The sequence below is a fragment of the Microtus ochrogaster genome, linkage group LG7_11 (assembly GCF_000317375.1).
Source record: "Microtus ochrogaster isolate Prairie Vole_2 linkage group LG7_11, MicOch1.0, whole genome shotgun sequence".
Classification (NCBI taxonomy): domain Eukaryota; kingdom Metazoa; phylum Chordata; class Mammalia; order Rodentia; family Cricetidae; genus Microtus; species Microtus ochrogaster.
Window position 1 is genome coordinate 1,412,051 of NC_022032.1, and position 18,652 is coordinate 1,430,702.

The window sequence follows — 18,652 nt, forward strand, 5'->3', positions numbered from 1 at the left end:
CTGGGCACTCAGGTGTGTGTGTGTCAGTGTTTACATGCCCCTGGGCACTCAGGTGTGTGTGTGTGTGTGTGTGTCAGTGTTTACATGCTGGGCACTCAGGTGTGTCTCCTGGCTAGTTGTCAGTGCACCCGCACAGTTGCCTGGTGGTCTAGGCTCTGTCCCTGAGGCTCTTGTGTATCTGTAAGTGTGGGTATTGAGTAACTATGACTTGAACTAACCAGTTAAAACTTCTGCATTTATTTCCTTAAGCAAGCTGAAGCATCTTCTAGGTGAGTTTTCCATCTTGGAAATTATGTTGGATTTTTTTCTTCTGCCAAAACTCTGGTTTTGTGTGTGTATGTGTGCGTGTGCGTGCTTGTGTGTGTGCGTGTATGTGTGTGTGTGTGTGTGTGTAGTACTAGTAGTAATAGTAGTAGTCGCTTTGTTAACACCTGCATGTCCCCTGGGAGCATTGGCCTTTGTGCTAGGCTTGTAAGTGTCTGAGAGGGTGGGACAGAGGCTAAGCAAGGCAGAAAACTGGCTGAGGAGCTGACTGGCTTGTGTGGGCAGGGGGAGGATACAATCATTGCGAGGGGCAGTGCATTCAGCCAGCATCCTCTACCGTCACCTGGGTGGCTGCTGGTGGCCTGACCTTGGGCTCTTCTTTGGGCCCCTCCAGCCCTTTACTGTTTGTCTCAGAAACACTCAGTGATTGATGGCACCTGTGTGGGTTTGGTACAACATTGTATGAGAGTGCTTTGGAAGCACAGACTAAGTATTTCCTCCTCCTCCTCTTCCTCTTCCTCTTCCTCCTCCTCCTCCTCCTCCTCCTTCTCCACCTCCTCCTCCTTTCTTCTTCTCCTCCTTTCTTCTTCTCCTCCTGACTGACCTCATACTTGCTGTGTAGCAGAGGATGTCCTTAGACTTTCAACCCTCTTGCATTTACCTCATATGTGCTAGGATTACAGGCGTGCACCACCGTGTCCAGTGTAGATAGTGCTGGGGATCGAACTTCTTGGGTCTTAGCCAAGTACTTTATTGACAGAACTAAGTTACACCCCTAACCGTTTTTGTGCTTTTTGAGACGGCATCATGCCGTGCAGCCCTGGCTTGTCTGAGGTAATTTCTGTAGACCAGGCCAGCTTCGAGCTTGTAGTAAATCTGTGGCTGCTTCCCAAAACTGGGATTACAGGTATGCGCCTCCATGTGTGGCTCAGAACAGGTACTATCCAAGCAGTTGCTGTCTCCATTCAAAACTGAATATTTCTGCTTCACAGTCTATTGTACATTGGACTTTACTCAGGGCCCAGGGCCACTTCCTCTGAGCCAGTTTGCTCACCTGCCTCACGGGGCTAGTCATACATCCCTTACTGAGAGAGTGTTTGCAGCCCATGGCATTGCCTTGGTGTCCTGGAAACTACCAAGCAGATGCCTTGTTTTAGCTCTGTGTAGTTAACCCACATAAGGCTTCCTCCTCAGGTTGGGGCTGGTGGCATGCTGCACCTTCTTCCTTAAAAAAGAAACAGACAAACTAACTAAAGGAATGTATTTTACAAATGGGTCAAATCTAAGCCAGGGCACGTGTGCTCATGCTTTTCTCTGAGGAAGCCTAAAATGAATTTTCAAGGTTATTGAAATACAGGCTGGGCTGATACTCAACATCTCTGGGCTCAGAAAGGGAGTTAGTGTTATCTCGCGAGCCTGAGAGCTGAAGCCCTGGGTAGGAAACCATGCTCAGGAACTCAGGCTTGAGACTTCATGCCAACCATTGGCTCCAAAGAAGGCGCAGTATCTTCAGATGCTTGGACAGGTAGGAGGGGGACCATCAGCTTTTGGTACCAAGTGGCTGTGCTGATTTTTTTTTTTTACACTCTGCTCTGATGTGGACCCGGTGTTCAGCACAGCCATGGTTCACGGTGGCTGATGGCAGATGTGTCATCATGGAAAAGTGAGCTGCTGTGTTGGGGGGTAACTATGCCCTTTCCTAAGGGCCTAGAAGTTACCTTCCCCGAATCTTTCTTTAAGACGGATGAGTCTGTCTGGACATGGTGAGGACCTGTGGCTGCCTCACCCTGCACAGGAAAGACCTGTTTTGTCTGTCTCTGGAAGAGTCTGACTCATGGCTGAAAGCAAACTTGGGATGAGTTGCGTGTCAGGGAGCATGCACCCCACTACTGGAAGCATGCGAAGGCAGGGTACCTCTAGTCTGTGACCTCTAAAGTCTGACGTGGCAGAAATCCAGAAGGAATTAACACGGTCCTTTCCAGCCCTTCAAACCGCAGGACCGCAATTCTTGGAGTACCTGCAGTGTGTCTTGCAGCAGGTGGTGGGGCTGGGTAGCAGGTGAGCCTGTTTGTCTTTCGTGGGGTCCGAAGCTGGCTTCCTTTTCTATCACTGTGATAAAGCACCTTTACCAAGGCAACTTACAGAGGGAAGAGTTTATTTGGGGCTCAGTGTTCCAGAGGGTAAGAGTCCGTGAGGGCAGAGTAGAGGGAGCAGGCAGCCTGTGGCTAGAGCTGTAGCCGGGAATGCCTATTTCAAACCAGAAAAGGTAAACAGGGAAAGCAAATTCAAAGTAGCTTTTGAATCGTCAAAGCCCTGCTCCTAGTGACATATTTTCTCCAGCAAGGCCACACCTCCTAATCCTCTCCAAACAGGGGACCAGGTACGTTTGAGGAACATCAAGTTCAAGCCGCTTCAGAGGTTCTTACCAAGGAGCTGATTAGATCCTACCAATATTCACGGATCCCAGCCCTGAACCCTGTTTCTCTCTAGTCCCTGGCCTCACAAACAGACCTAACGTGATGCTAGCTGAGCAAAAGGAACATCTGGAAGCCCGGAGTCTGCAGAGGAAGACCAGACAGCTCAGGCCATCCGTAGCCAGATCGTGAAACAGCTGTCCAGTTGCCAGCGAAGAGGTCCAGCAGACATGCAGAGAAGAAGCTCAGGCCCTGGGGAGTCTCTTCCTCCCCCAGCCTACCTCCTTGTAAGCCTGAGTGTCTGGTCCTACCTCCCTCTCCCAAGGTTCCTCTTGGTATCAGTTTTCCTGGTGATTTTTTAAAAGCCTTTTTTTTTTATTGTCTTTACAGTTGCACCACCGTGTATGTGGTAGAGACATAGGGAGGAGGCTGTGCATAAGGCTGCCCTTCATTGAACAAGGAGTAGAATCAATATATTGTTTTGCTTTTTGCCTTGACTGACAGTTATTTGCCTAGAGCCTTCTATTCTTACAGACTTAATGTATCTCCTGGCACATTTTCTTGTTTGCAGTGATTGCTCCACATCAAGAATCGGTGAGCCGAGGGGAGCTTTTCCCTCTGTGGACCCATCAAAGTCCCCCTTTTCCCATGCTCTTTGGGATTCGGATGACTTGGAGGCTCTCTCTGGACTCTCCTGTGCCACCTAGATTCCTGTGAAAGCCAGGCCAGGACCCACGAGTTCTTTCAGCCTGGAAAACCATGGGAAACCCACATCTAAAATCTCCAGCAGGGACACTGACCTTTGGTCTGGAGTTAGTCCTGTCTGTCCTAAGTCTCGTCTCTATTTTGCCTACAATGCTGGTTGAAAGATAGAGCTGGGAACGTACTGAGATAAGCCCCAAGGAAACACAGATACTTCACTGTGCCAGACAGGAGGAATTGTGGACTCCGGCCTTGCTGTGTCTGCTGTGTCCTAGAATGGGAGGGGACAGCTCTGCCGGGGTCTTTCCACACTTGGGGAGTAGAGGCTGGCAGAGGGGACACTGACCTGGCTTTCCCTCTGTGCTGCCGCTACATCACTTTCAGGAAATGATAGTGAATTTAGGTTTTACGTCTTTAGTGCAGAGTGGGCCTCGTTTCTGGCTTGGGATTTTTTTTGGCACTAGAAACACACACAGATAGAGAGTGGGTCATATGTGGGGAAGTAGCTTGGGCTTAGTGGATTTGGAAAGTGGGACTTCCAAGTCTGGATATATAGAGGGAAAAATGAGAGGAACATTCATGGAGGCTGAGGGGGTGGGACAGCGGTAGCCATAGCAGCTATCGGCCTCGAAGCAGTGCTGGCCCCATGGCATCTCTTGGTGGTCTTTGGAGGTCTGGTTATGGCCTCTTAAATCTCACTTTGTCCTGTGTCCCATGTTCCTTAAACATATGCAAGGGTTGGAGGTGCACTTCAGTTGTAGAGTACTTGCCTAACATCTGTAAAATCCTAGGTCCTAGTCCCTGCATAAGAAAAAAGGACATTTCCAAAACATGCTCACATGCATCTCTTCAAGGGAAAATGCAACTGGATTCCCTAACAGAAGGCCAGTCAGCGTGTCGCTAGCTAGGTAGAAAATGATCCAAGGCCATTTGATAAGGCCACGGTTACTTTGGTTACTGTGGGATGCGTGGCAGAAGAGAGATTAGTCAGTGAGAAACTGTTTATTTGTATTTGAACATCAGGGCTTGATTCAGAGGTTCCTGCCTCACTGAGGCGGTCATGACATGCAGTCAGGTCATGGGTACATTCCTCGATATTCACATGAGCTCTCCAACTGCTTGCCAAGGGTTCTGTGGCCTCCAGGGTGAAGAGTTTGCTTCCTGTGCTGTTTCCAGGCTCTCTTATCCGAGGTGCTCCTGTACTCTGCAGTGGGCCGTGGCTCCTGGGGTTGCCCGTTCGACTGCCCCCTGCCCATCTGCTTCCCTTGCTAGTTAAGCTACTGTTGATCGTCAGTCACGGCGCCAGCGTGAGGGTCTTCATTGATACTGGGCTGTCACAGAGCACACGTGCCATGCCTGGAGACTGGGTGGGGTTGCTGTGGAAGAGCCGTGCTCTCCGACTGTGTCCCCCTGCCTCTGGGAAGACAACGCTTTCTCCCACAGGCTTTCTCCCACAGGGTGGCCTATCTGTGGTACAGCTCGTCTGAGCTGGATCTGGAGCCACAGTTCTTTCCTCCCATCAGGCCCTGCTTCCAAGTCTGGCCTAATAAGCTAGCGTCATCCTTAGTCTCAGATTTTCCAGGGGCTTCTATGTCTTTGTCTAGATACGCTTGTGTGTGTGTAACTCCCACTTCCTGGTAACCTGAGTAGTCGTCTTCAGTGCTCAGTTGTCAACAGGTAGTGAGGATATGGTTAGGGATGGGGACTGATTTGATGCCCAGTTGCTCATGTTAGCTGTATTCTGGCTCAGCAGAGACAGCTGCACATTGTTGTGTTAATGGGAACTGTTAGTCTAAACAAAGGAAAAAGTTCTATTTGGCACCACGAGTTGCTTGAACTAATGAGCAGGGACAAGAAAACCAGAGGAATTAATTTGTATTTTTACATCTACAGAGTGTTGGGGCTGGGGAGATGGCCCTGTGGATAATAAGGTGACCGCTATGTATGCCTGAGGACTGGATTCAGACCCCTAGCACTCATACAAAGCGGGGTGAACGTGGCAGCCTGCCTGTAACCTTATCGTGTGGGCTGCAGAGATGAGAAACACTGGGAGAAAGCTGGCTGGTTGGGTTAGCTGACCCAGCCAACTCCAAACTCACTGAGAGCCTTTGGCTTAATATATAAGGTTGAGAGTGACCTCCAAAGATCCCAGTGCCCATCAGCCTCGGGCCTCCACATACCCACAGTCACTTGTGCATGGACCTACATACACAATATATGTGCTCACACATGTGAGCACTCATAATTCAGGTACACCGCACACTTGTGTTGGTCTGGGTGGGCTTTTGCCATCTCATCTCCTGTTACTGTTGTGTAGTGCTCAGGTAATTGGACATCTTTCAGTACGTCTTGGGAATAGCTACAAAAACAATACGATGTCTTTTCAGGCATCTTTCCAAGCGTGGTTTCATTGGGTTTCCCACACAACCCCCAGGTTTATTAATGTAGGGTACTTGGGGATTCCAGGAAAAGGCCTGGTACAGTTCACACCCATTGCATGGGGTCTCCCCTTGGGGTCTCCCTGGACATAAGAGGGAGGATGTGATGTCCACCCAGCAGTCTTTCAGGGAGCTCCTAGGGGGAACTGTCTGTTTGTCAGTTTGCCAAGGGAAGATGTCCGGAGTCTCAATAAATACGACGTTGAACTCTCTGAGGCCCAAAGGGAAGAGATTATGTCATGGAAAGCAAGAACCTATGCTAAGCAACCCTCTTACCTACCTGCCTCCCCTGGGTTCTTAGAATCTCTTTTTTGCTGTTTGTAGTGACAGAAAAGAGATTGAGAGGACTTGAAGCAGGAACCAGAATACTTGGCTTCAGGGTGACATCAGTGCTACCCAGACTGAAGGCCAGCTCTCAAATAGCTGGGAAGTCACGATAAACTCTGGTGATAGCTATGAGACCAGCCTTGAGATAGGCCTGGTGTTAACTCCGATTTTCATTTCAACTCCTAGCTTTGACTTAACCCATATCAGGTCAAGACCAGTTTTTACCTCAGAGAGACCAACACTCCTTTTGGGAATACGCTGTCATCGCTCTGGCTCTGTGCGCATTCCCCGAGGACCTCTGGATGGGTGCTAGAGACCCGTGTGTGCTCTGTCCACTCTTACTAAACTTCTCCCCAGACCTTCTCATGGATGGGGAAGGTGGCGGCCAGGGCTCAGATTGGCCCTAAGCACTGGCTGAGGGTCAGAGTCAGGATAGTCTTCCAGGGTCTCCCTGCCTTGAGTACAAACCCTTAGAGGCTTGAAAAAACAAAAAACAAAAACCAAAAAAAACCCAAGAACCCAGAAAGTTCAAATGTAGGTGGGTGCGGGACAGGACAGAATGAGAATGAGCACCATGCTTAGCTAAGTGTTGCTACAGAAGTCAGTGAGGAGGTGGGCGTGGGCTTGGGGCCAGAATTAATGATGGTTTGAGTGAAGGACTCGGCACATTGTCTTTGTTCTTGGTCTCAGCACAAGTTAGTGTTGAATAAGAGGGGTGCTATCCTCTAAATCCTCTGACACATAAAATGCCCTTGGATGGAAAAGGGGCCAGTGAGATTTCAATGAAGTCTGTCCTGACCCCAGGCCTGAAAAGCAGTATTCTACCGTAGACAAGAAAGACATTCAAGACACAGGGATCAGGGTCTTGAGTGTTTTTTTTGGGAAATTGACTTCCTGGGTTCAGATTCCAGCTCCACCATTGTCTAGTTGGACCTGGACGAAGGCGTTGACCTTTCCCATGTGAGTCATCTAGAAAGGTATCCAGAGCTGAATATCTCCTTCAGGAACTTAGGGGCCTGGGGCATGCATAGAGAAAGACTAAAGAATGCATTTGTGTAAAGAATTAGTCTCACGAGTGAGGCTGTGAACCTCAGGGCAATGACTGTGTGACTTTCATTCACTTTTTTGTGTGTGTGCTCAAAAAATGCTTAACTGATCGTTCTAGTGGCCAAGGCATTGCAGTAGTTGCCAAGCAGAGTTCATGTGAACTCACAACTGCACTAAGGGGAGGAGGAGAGATAAGGCCAACTCCTGGGTCATTAGCATACAAAGCTGTGCCTATTCAAGGTTAAGATGTTGAGGGCCACGGAGGGCAGGGTTGGGGCTGGCTGGCTGAGAGCTTCCTGGAGCCGATTGATACTTCGACTTAAATAGGAAAAACATGGGTGCTGCCTCTAAATGACTCCGTGTGGAACTAATGGAAGAAAGCCGAAATGTGTCTATAGCCATCATTGCTCAGAGGCACTAGATTCATGGCTTCTTCAGCTAATAGCATCCAGGGTGACAGCACCTGTCCTGTGCATCTTTTAATGGCTTGATATGAAGGCCGGCTAGTCACCATGCTTAGAGGTGTCCCGTGTGTTCTGCCCTGGAGTTGTCCTCGAGTTGAGACTAAGGTCATTTTCTTGGGCTGATGTTTGACATGAGGCACGGTTGGGGTAAATCCAAGCAAAGTCCCTGGACAGTATGGACTGCAAGGGCCACCTGTACTCTCTGAGGTATTTACAATTTGGGTGGTCTGGGATTCAGTACTAGGTTTCCAAGACAGCAGAAGGAGGGGAACTGGAAGATTTAGATTTAGATCGCAGGCCTGGAACACCTTAACTGCTTGCTCCTTGTTCTGCAAGTGCTTGTGGAGAGCCAGAGAAGTGGAGAGCCTTACCGTGTTCATACAGAAAGCTGCCAGTGGGGCTCGCGAGGGCCTGCTAAGTCTGCGTGTGGGCCCATTTTCTTCCACAATGTGCTGCCTCATGCTAGAAAAGCCTTTGTTTTCTGGTGTGCAAGGGCCACAACTAAGGGGCCGAGGCCCAAAAGGTCACACTGACTCCGTAAATGCTGCTAGGTCCAGACAGTCCTTGCTTGCAAACCCTTTGGGTGTCTCTAGCTGGTTCCCAGCCCGGCAGCATCCACGCTTTTCTAGAACTTGTTGGGAGTGTGAATTGTTGGGTCCCATCCCATTGCTACTGAATCAGAAACTGTGGAAAGAGGGGTGGCAGAAGGGTGGTGGGGGTGACAGGGGGAGTGTGCGTGTGGCAGAGGGTGTCTTAGCAGTCCCCTTTCCAACAGGCCAACATCTGAGTGATTCTGATGCTCAGGCTTGAGAGCCATGTTCACAGTTACTGTTGAGAACTCATGGCTTGTTCAGTTCATGGGCTCTGAATCCCATTCCCTACTCTTACTGTTTTCCTTCCTACGAAATGTTGCAACTTTGCCATTCATGTGAGCCCCAGGAGGTGGAATGGAGAGGGCTGGAAGCTCAGTGACCCCGTGGTGGGAACAGCTGTTTGCTTTGGCAGGTTTGCTTGGGTTGGAGCCAAGATTCAGTCAGCCCCAATGACTGACTTCTTCAGATGGATCTTCTCCTCCTGGCTGGTAGGCACATAGGGGTGGTTATGTTGAGTCCAGGATGAGAGAGCACTGGGTCTCTCGGTTCTACTTAGGAATTCAAATTCTTGGTGCCAGAGCCATGCTTCCGAGATGGAAATGACACCATTCATGACTTGGTTCTCCAGTGGAGAGTTCAGCTTTGCTGCAACAGCCTAAGTTAGTGGTGCAGCAGTGAAGGCGGAGAGTTGGCAATGGGGTTCCAGAAACTGCTAGGGTGTGTGTGTGGTGGTGGTGGTGGTGGGGAAGTGGCGGGATATGTGTGGGGAGGGGGGAGCTGTGCACTTTTCTGTGATCAGCTCCCTAAATTCTAAATTATCAGGGATCCAGTAAGCAGGACAACTTCAGTTAAATAATTGGCTCCAAATGAGTCACTCAAAAAAAATTTTAACCTTCTGTTCTTTGTAGCTGGTTGGGGCTTTCAATCTTTAATATGTATGTATATGTGTATGTATGTAATGTGTGTCCTGTAGTCAAGAAGTATGTAGTGTGTGGTTTGTGAAACCGGGGAATAGAGTCTGAGTTCTTGTGCCTGAGTGTCAGCTCTTTTCTTTGCTAAACAAATTAATTATGCTAAACCCTGACTCCTGGTGGGAACAGTGAGCTCTGTCAGGCCACCGTTGGGAGTCCATTTGTATCTGGGCTCCAGTGTTTCAAAGCCAGCCCTCCCTATTGACCAGGCCCTCTCTGGATTCTGAAGGTGGCTGCCGCTACTGCCAAAGGCCCTTGCCCAGGCTGTTACTGGCACAGTTGAGTTCAAGGAAGGTGGTTTTTGCCTCAGGCCTTGGGAGGTTTATGAACTGGGATGAGGAAGCAGAAAGCCGACTCTCCAGTTTTCACAGATTGAGTCAGGCTTTGTTATCTGAACACACTCTTTTACCTGGAGGATCCACAGGGTAGGATCCGTGTAAGGCAGCAACATGGCTGGTGCTTGGCGGTGCCCGTCTATACCCATCTTCCCAAACCATTGGCTAGCTGAGTCTGGCAGGTGAGAGGCCACCACGGGATAAGGTGTCAGCTTCTGGAACTAGCTTACTCCTGCTCCCAGATCATCTCTTTGGAAATGTCAGACCTCTCTGAGAGAGTAATTTAGATAAAGCAAATCTCACAGGAGCCAGGCTGCGTACTCTGGTGTCTGCCGCCGTGGGTTACACGTCTGTGCTACTGGAAAGATGTGTGCAGATGCTGGGTCAGTGGTCCCTATTCCTCCAGTCTTGCTCCAGGAGGCAAACCTTTGGGGCCGAGGCCGGGAACAGGTGGTAGTCGTGGCTGTGGGGGTTTCTGGCCTCCTGACTTAGCCAGGAACAACAGTTGAAGGAGGTCTAACATCCTTTCCAGTTCAAAGTAAACAAGGCACTTTCTGACCTAATGGATTTCTCATCTGGAAAATGGAGTGTTAATAAGATGTGTGGGTTGCCTCTCCTTCATCTCTTAAAAGACGGGACAAAGGGAAGAGAAAGAAAGAGAGAGAAAGGGAAAAAAGAAAGGAAGGATTGAGAAACAAAGTTTTTATTCAAAATAATTATTATTTTGATTATTTATTAAAGTAATCTTTAAGAAGGCTGAACTGAAACTAGATTGCTTCATTTACACTGGACTGTATAATCTCTGTTTTCTCTGTAACTCATTCACATTCTGCATGAGATCATAAGCTTTCTAAGAATTTATGGATTTTATGCCTCAAAACATAGCCTAAAAATCAAATAAGGATGAAAGGCTATTTATGAAAAACAACAACAACTAAAAGGAACAAAATAAAACTGGCTGGAGAGATAGCTCAACAGTTAAGAGCATCGACCTGACTGCCCTTCCAGAGGACCTGGGTTCAATTCCCAGCACCCTCATGGCAGATCACAACAGTCTGTAACTCCAAGATCTGACACCCTCACACAGAGATTCATGCAGGCAAAACACCAATGCACATAAAGTAAAAAGTAAATTAAAATAAAACCCTAATGAAATAAAATGGCAGCTTTCTCCCTCATGCCTCCCATCCGCATCTCACAAATCAGAAGTGCCAATTTTCCCGGGTAGAGTTTCTGGAGGTTGTTAGCAAACCTATAGCAAGTACAGGGCCTGCAGGGGTCGATTTCCTGGTCTCCTTGTGTGGACCACTTGTTGACTCTTCTACAGTGAAGGCTGAAGACAGTCTCTTTTACATCATCTTCCCGATGCAGCCACACAGCGCCCTTGGCTTAGCTTGTGCCCGACACAGCGCCCTTGCCTTAGCGCGTGCGCAGTTGAATTTCCGGGTGCTGTACAGACGATGTTATTTGCCTCTGAGCAGTTAAGTGCGCTGGCTGCACTGTCACCTCTGATTTGGTCCCTTTCATTTTCCTTTGAGATAGTAATTGCCTCGTTTTATTTCCTTTGTTCCTCACTTCCTGTTATGAACTCAGCCCCCTTTAGCCCCCCTCCCTCTCTCTGCCCCCCCCCCTTTTAGCTATGCAGCAGTATGTCTCCTGAGCTCTGTCCTGCCTCCTGATTCAGCCTGGGTAGACTGAAACCATGCCGCTGTGCCAAGTGTAATGGAGAAGATGTTTTAAGTCTTCTTTTGGCTTTCTTGATGTTAGCTCTTCATTTTCCTGAATCTTATACTTATTTTCATTAACCTCCACTTTAAAAAAAAAAAAAGATTCCTCATGAAAGACACGTAGGAATTAGTATTTAACCCATTAATGTCTGAAGATGTCTTTATCCTGTTGTTAAGTACAGGTTGGTGGTTTGGCTCTGTCATAGTTGGGGATTTTAAAGGCTTTCCTTCATTGTTCCACAGACTCCCGGGGTTGCTATTGCAAAACCCAGTACCATCCTGATGCCGGATCCATTGGCTTCGGAAGATCTTTTCTGAATGATTTCAAAATGTCATTCCGTTCCTTATGTTTCTAAGTGTGACGATTCTTTGAGCCAGGTGTGAAATAAACTGAGAGTTTATGTTCTTCATCTCTGAAAAACTGACTTACATTATTTCCTTGGTTTCCCTCCATTTTTTTTTTATGTGTTCCGTAATTGCCTTTATTCAGACGTAGAGACACAGGCCCCTGGTTTACTTTCGTGTTTTTCCTGCCTCCCCTCTCACTGTCTTTTTGTTTGTGATCTCAGGAAATGTCTTTAAACCTGACCTAAAACACACGTATTGAACGCAGCCCTGTTCTGTGAAAGCTTCCTTTAATAGTTTTCTGTTCTTGTTATATGACATAGTAACTTACAATGTGATCGCGTTTTAAAGGTTTCTTATGTTTTCCTACTTTGCCCCTGATGGCTCTGGAATCCTCCCCACAGCCCCGTTTTTTTTTGTTTTTTTAATGATTTTGGTCTCTATCATTCACATTTAGACTTACCTTAAAATCCTGTCAATCCTTTCGTGGACATTTGAGACCTGAGCAGGAGTTGAAAGCTTTTTGTATTTTAAACCTGCCAGTTGTTATCTCTCACTTGAGGTTTTTAAGGAGGGACAAAAATGAAACCCAAAAAACCTGTGGTCTTGTCTTTTGAGCTACTAACCCTCTGACTTGGAGGTAGAAATCGGTGTTCATCTAAGCATTTTTATAGCATTCTATTTCTTTATGTATTTATTTGTGTGAGTTACGTGTGTATGTGGAGGGGGTCAGAGAACAGAGAACAGCTTGCGGGAGTGAGTTCTCTCCTTTAACCACGTGGGCTCCAGGGATTTGAACTCAGGTCATTAGGCTTAGCAGCAAGCCCCTCTCCCTGCGGAGCCATCACACCAGCCCAGAAATTCGGTGTTCCAAGATCCAAGGGTCCCACTTTTTACCTAGCAGTCTCTCACCCAATGCTGTAACGCCTCCTGCACTTCACCCCCTCTTCCTATCAGATGCACACCTACCATATCAAGTAAACCTCCTGGCTACTGCTGGGGTTGACTTGAAGTCAGTCTCTGGAGCCCATAGTTGCATCCTGTGGCCCAGCTCCTTAGCATCTGTGTGCCCTGCGTAGGGCCAGCATGCTCTTAGCAGTGGCAGGCATCCCTCCCCCCACCCCGTTAGCAGCTGGTTTCAGCTTGTCTTCTCTGTCAAGGCCAGTCTGACCTTCTGTTTGCTTTCTGCTCTCCAGAACTTTCTCTTGCTGTATTCTTGTTGTCTTTACCATTTTCTTTTATGCGTTTTGTTTGTTAATTCTTTTTTAATTTTATTTTGTGTATTTGGATGTTTGTGTGTGCATGCCTAGTGTCCACAGAGTCCAGAAGGAGATGTTGGAGCCCCTGGAATTGTAGCTGTGGATAGTTGTGAGCCACCCACCATGTGGGTGCTGGGACTCAAACCCAGGTTCTGTGCAAGAGCAATGAGTGCTCTTAGCCACCGAGCCATCTCTTCAGCCCCTGTGGGTTTGTTGTTTTTGTTTTAACTAATTTCCAGTTGACTGCAGGAAGAGGTAGAGAGCTTGCGTGTGCCCCATCTAGTTACGTTTGGCGTGTGGTCATCAGTGAGTGTCGTTCTTTTAGACATTCCAGGAATTCAGGGCCTGTCTGCGGGGAATGCTTTCGTCTTCTCCTCTCCGTTGGCTGTCAGCTGTCTGGAATGACCTCTGCTGGCTCAGATCCTGGCCTCTCACAGATGTCAGTGACCTGCATCACCAGGCAGTCCCGGTTTGAACACATTCTTCAGCACTGGGATGGGGAGGTGGCTGCTCCATTTGAAACAGCTGCCTAGGTCATTTTGTTTATTTTTAATCTTTGCCTCTGGCTCTTTTCTCCCAACTCTCCTCTTTCCCCTCGTTCCCAGCAAAGGTGAGTCTTCAGGGCCCTTCTTTTTCTTCTCCTCTATACTTTATTTCATTTTATCTGTCCCCTGTCATCTGCTGAGCTTCAAGCATGTTTTCTAACTCAGCTGCACACCCACCTTTCCCCGAATTATTCCTTTTCCTCTTAGATGCGTACAGCAATGCCAGATTATTGGCTGTTTAACTGGATGGCTCTTGGCTGGTGGCCACCTTGCATCCGGCGGCTGTACCTGGCCATTGTGGGAAGACTAGGGATGTCAAGACGTTCATAGACTAGGGATGTCAAGAGGAAGAGGCGGTCTGGAAGAGAGTGCAGGCTTGGGGTGAATGTCAGGACTTTTCTGATTCTCCTTTTAGACTCAGAAATCTGGCTGAGCCCTGTCGGGAGGCAGTCAGGGAAGTATAATTGGTGTACAGAAAATACGGCTCGAGTGACTGAAAGAGGAATGGAGCTTTTTCATGGTCTACTGAAATGTACTCAGATGTACTCAAACCGAGGAGATCTTTTGCTTTAAGATTTCTGAGAAAGACCCAAAGAGTACAAATTGCAGCCTCAAGTTTGGAGTTTTTCAAAGTTTTAGAATGTCTGAATTATTGGCTGGCGGTACGGCATAGATAAGAGTAATGCTTTTATCCCTTAGGGGATGCCAAATGGACGCTAAGAAGAAAGGATGGTTTTGTTTCCCTTTAGTTTTTCCTCTTCTTTTGTTTTAAGGTGACTGCAATCTGGAGCCCAAGGTTTAGTTTCAGGGCCATGTTTATCTCACAGGGCAGGTGAGTGGAGCGTTGGGGGTGATGGAAGCCATGCCAGCAGCAGCGAGGCTGTGCTCTCTATCTTACAGATGGGAAACAGTCCGTACAGTATCGTGTCCGAGGCAGTATCGTGTCCCAAGGCGGCTCTCCCAGCTGATGTCTCCCCTGGGTCTTTGATGCCACCAGCATTTGCATCACAAACCTATCCGCGGGTGAATTTCCTAGCCTCCTGGCAGCGAGCATGGCAGGATTAGAGAGAGCAATGGTGATAGATTCTTGGCTATTCTGGGCCCATACCAACTTCTGCCTCAGTGCCACAGGCATGGCACGGTGGTGGTGGGGTTAACACAGGCAACCACAGATGTGAGGAAATTAACCTTGGACAGGTTATTACCTATCAAACACTCCAGGTCGTCCGCGTGCCTAAAGCAAACCCTGGGAAGGTGGAAAGATGTTAGCAATTCTGGCCACATGTGCCTTCTTCCCTACTTTCTTCACCTTGAGAAAGAGAGCCAAGCAGCGGAGAACTGGAGCGTCTAATGCATACCACACTTCCATCATCAATTTCCCTCCTCCCTTCACCACCCCCCAGCCTATGTAAACTAAATTCCTTTACATGGTCACGACAAAGGAACATTTTTTTTTTTTGAGTTGTGATTAAAAGCAGCGCAATCAAGAAATAGTTTCCACTGAGGCAATAGCGTTTTAAACTCAGTAATGGGTGGGGAGAGAGAACGCGGTCAGCGGGCTTGGCTACGGGTTCTAATCCTGATTGCATCTCCTCCAAATGGCAGCCTTGTGCTGTCATTGTGTGGCCCTGCTTCTTCTCGCCTGTAATAAAGAACTCGACATGCCTGCCTGACTGCCATCGTGAGTGGCAACCAAGAGCCAGGAGATGAGCTGCTCTCAACCTTCCTGACACTGCGACCCTTTAATACAGCTCCTTATGTCGCAGTGACCCCCAACCACAAGGCGATACCCTTGATACTTCATAACTGCAGTGTTGCTACTGTTACGAATCTGATCTGCAATCCCCGTGGGGGTCATGGCTCACGGCTTGGGAACCGCTGCAGTAGATGGAGCACCCGGCCTGTGTTTGTCTCGCAAGCACAGGGCATGGTGGGCATTCAGTAAATGATGACGTGTTTCGGTGCAGTAAAGAAGGTCCCCTGTTAGTGGCCGGCATGTGCATCACTCTCTGTCTCTCGTGGTAATGCAAGTGGTACCTGACCACTTCTAAGACACGGTTGAGTTCTACACGTTGGACTTGGGCATCATCTACCTTGTGAAAGGAGCCGAGTTATCTCACTGCCTTGCAGCCTTTCTTTAAGAAGTAGTGAGTTCACTTCCTGTTGCCACAGCGAATACCTCACACACCCCTACATCACACACTTGCAGCCTTTCTTTAAGAAGTAGTGAGTTCACTTCCTGTTGCCACAGCGAATACCTCACACAACCAGCTTCTACAGGAATGACTTCTTGGCCTAACAGTTTGGGAGGCTAGTGCATGACCAGTTGGCCTTTCACCTTGTGTGAGGCAGCGCACTATGGCTAGAACAGTCTTGGACGAAAGCCACTCACTTACTTCATGGCCAGAAAGCACCAAAGATTGGAGGAAGGTATGGGGGGCGGCGGGACCTGCCATCCCTCTAAAAGGCTCACATCAGTGACCTAAAGACCCCTCACGGCCTTGCAAACATTCCACTAATAGTCCCACCCAGGACTATGCTTTTAACACAGAAGTCTCCAAAGGACACTAAGATGGAAACAATGGGGAAGGTTTGTTTTCCGTTCCCATTGGCTCTGAGAAGCGAGGAGACTGCCTTGGCTTTGGCCGGGCTGATGAGTCTCTTCTGTCCGCTCCCCTCCCTCAACCCCATTGAGAGCTCTCCTTCATCAAGTTTTACACTGAATCAAGTGATTTTTTTTTTTTTAAAGTGAAATCCCAGGTTCAAGGTGGAGTGGGAGCCGAGGTGAGTGTGGGCCAGTGTGGCAGTTTGGGCCCGCCTGGGTGAGGCCTTGGAGGGGCAGTCTCCCCTGTCTGTTCCTTGCAGGGTGGGGGCGCTGGCTTCCAATTGCTTTGTTCATCATGGGGCTGAGATTCAAGCAAATCAGAAGCGGTGGGCAGCAACCTACCCTACTGAGGCGGGGGTGTTGATGCTTTGAATTCACAGAAGTCGGGGTGCTGTTGCTCGCCTTACTGTTCAGAGTGCTGGGCACTCCCGAAAAGCTAGGTGGCCAACAGTTAGGAATGCCTGTTCACCAGGGTCCACTTGGGACTTTTCTGTCAGCCCTGGCGTGAAACATTTCTCACCCCTGGAGTATTTATTAGGCAGGACTTGAGTTAAGTAGGCCTCAAGGTCTAGAAAACGGTCAGGGGAGTAGTTTGAATTCACAGCCTTAGACACATTCGTTCGTGAAAGATTTGCTCTCAAGACTCTTCTCTTTGCCCTTCCTCTTTGCTTGTAAGGGAGCCGAGGTTTGGCCTGGTAACCAACAGAACATTCTGTGGTGACTTCTCCTCCTAGCATTATCTCTTTCAGCCAGGGGGACTCTTGTGTCGTTTCATGAGAGAAGCCATTCTAAAATGGAAGTGGAATTAGGAGCTTCTCTGAGCCGCTTATTTTCTCCATCCGGTTAGTGAGCACTCAAAGTTTGGGGTTCATTAGGAAGAACTTTGAAACCACAGAGGCGGCAGGCACAGCCCAGCGATTGGAAGTGTGCTGGTTGTCAGGGCACTGTGGTTTGGCTGTAGCCCCTGTGCCCCCAGGCCGATGTGCTGCAGGCTTGGTCCCCAGCTTCTGCCAGCGCCCCCTCCCCATCCCTGTGGCACTCAGGGAGCTGGTGTAACATTCAGATGGGTCTGATGGAAACGAGTTATTTTGGGCATGTCTTGAGGGAACCCGAACCACTGTGCTTTTCTTTCTTTTCGCTTGCTACTTACTGCCATGTGGCTAGCAGCTTTTTCCTGCCGTGTGCTCTGGCTATCATGTGATGTTTGGTCACATGCCCATGGGGGACAGTACAGATGAATTGAAAACTGGAGTGTAACCAAAACAGAACTTTCCATCTTATCAGCTGATTTAGCTCAGGAGTTTGTTGAAATAACGGACAGTTAATTAATACACAGGGGTTGGAATTTGAAACTAACGAATGAGCAAGCCAACTGACTGGCCCAATGTCAGTTTTCTTATCTCCTAGACGGGGTCAATCATTGTCCTTTCTTCATGGAGTTACTAGAATCCACCTGTTAAAGGAATAAGGCTTTCTTCATGGAATACAGTGGAAGTCCTGAGATATTTGAAAATGATGGTGGTGGTGGTGGTGGTGGGTTTGGTAACTCTTCTAAAAAATTATTTATTTATTTAAAACTATCTTTTCTCATTTCACATACCAATCCCAGTTCCCACTCCCTTCCTCCCGCTCTCTGGCTTGGTAACTTTTAATTCAAAACAATTCAAGGGATGTATCGATTACCTGGTGGCTGATATCTGGAAGATGAGTTCCGATTTCTAATATGTGGTGTTGGCTACTTCTAAAGCGCATAGCAGTGTGTGCTTAGTGGATGTTTTTGCTCATTGGGTCCCTGATGGCCACCACTGAAGGAGCTGTGCACAGTTTCAAAATAATATTCAGGGCTGGGATGCTGTCCAGTGGTAGAATGCTTGCCTGTCACACAGTGGGGCCTGTGTCCCATATCCCATATTTATGGAAAAGAAAAACTAACACAGAATCCGTGGACACAAAGCAAAGCAGAGGGAGGGCTGATGGTATGTTGTTATTTCTTTCTCCAGGTTCTGAGAACCCAAAAGGCTCCTCTTGCATATTAGATGTGAGGAGGGGCTGTCACTTGTATGTGCCCACTAAAGCTGTCTCTGAGCTGTTAGGGAGTCAAGGTGAAGTTTAATTCTGCATGGGTCTTTTCCATGGACAGGACTTCAAAGCTGTCCATCTGTGGCCTAGTGACCAGTGGGGCAGTTCCTTCCTTAGATTAAACTTCCCTGAACAGACAGCTGGAGGAACTCTGACTTCACCTGCCTGAAGTTGGCATTGATGTTGAGCACACATTGGCATACAGTTTGAAGGGCTCTCTGAGTTCCCCTTGCTGCGTGTGCTCCCAGATTCTATCTGCCTTGTTTTGGATGGTATGAAAACAAAACCACTAACTTTCTTACAAAAAAAAAACCAATTAGGACAATTTTTTTCTTTAAATGTTTGGGACAGTAACATTAGATTATATAGGTTAAGTTGAATTGTGTGATCTCTTTTTATATTATTTTCTGACATACAAAAGAATTGGCTTCATGATATATTCATGCATGTGTATTGTTGTCTTCCGCTTATATCCCTTCCCATTAGCTTATTCTCCCCTTCCCCGCTATATGCCCTTCCCCCACCTCAAGCTACCTT

The 18,652-nt window shown here is 48.1% G+C and overlaps 1 protein-coding gene across 1 annotated transcript in view; it reads left to right on the top strand.

The window, feature by feature from the left end:
• Window positions 1–18,652, top strand: part of Sfrp1 (secreted frizzled related protein 1) — a 38,023-nt gene that overhangs the window by 17,948 nt on the left and 1,423 nt on the right. The window lies entirely within an intron of this gene.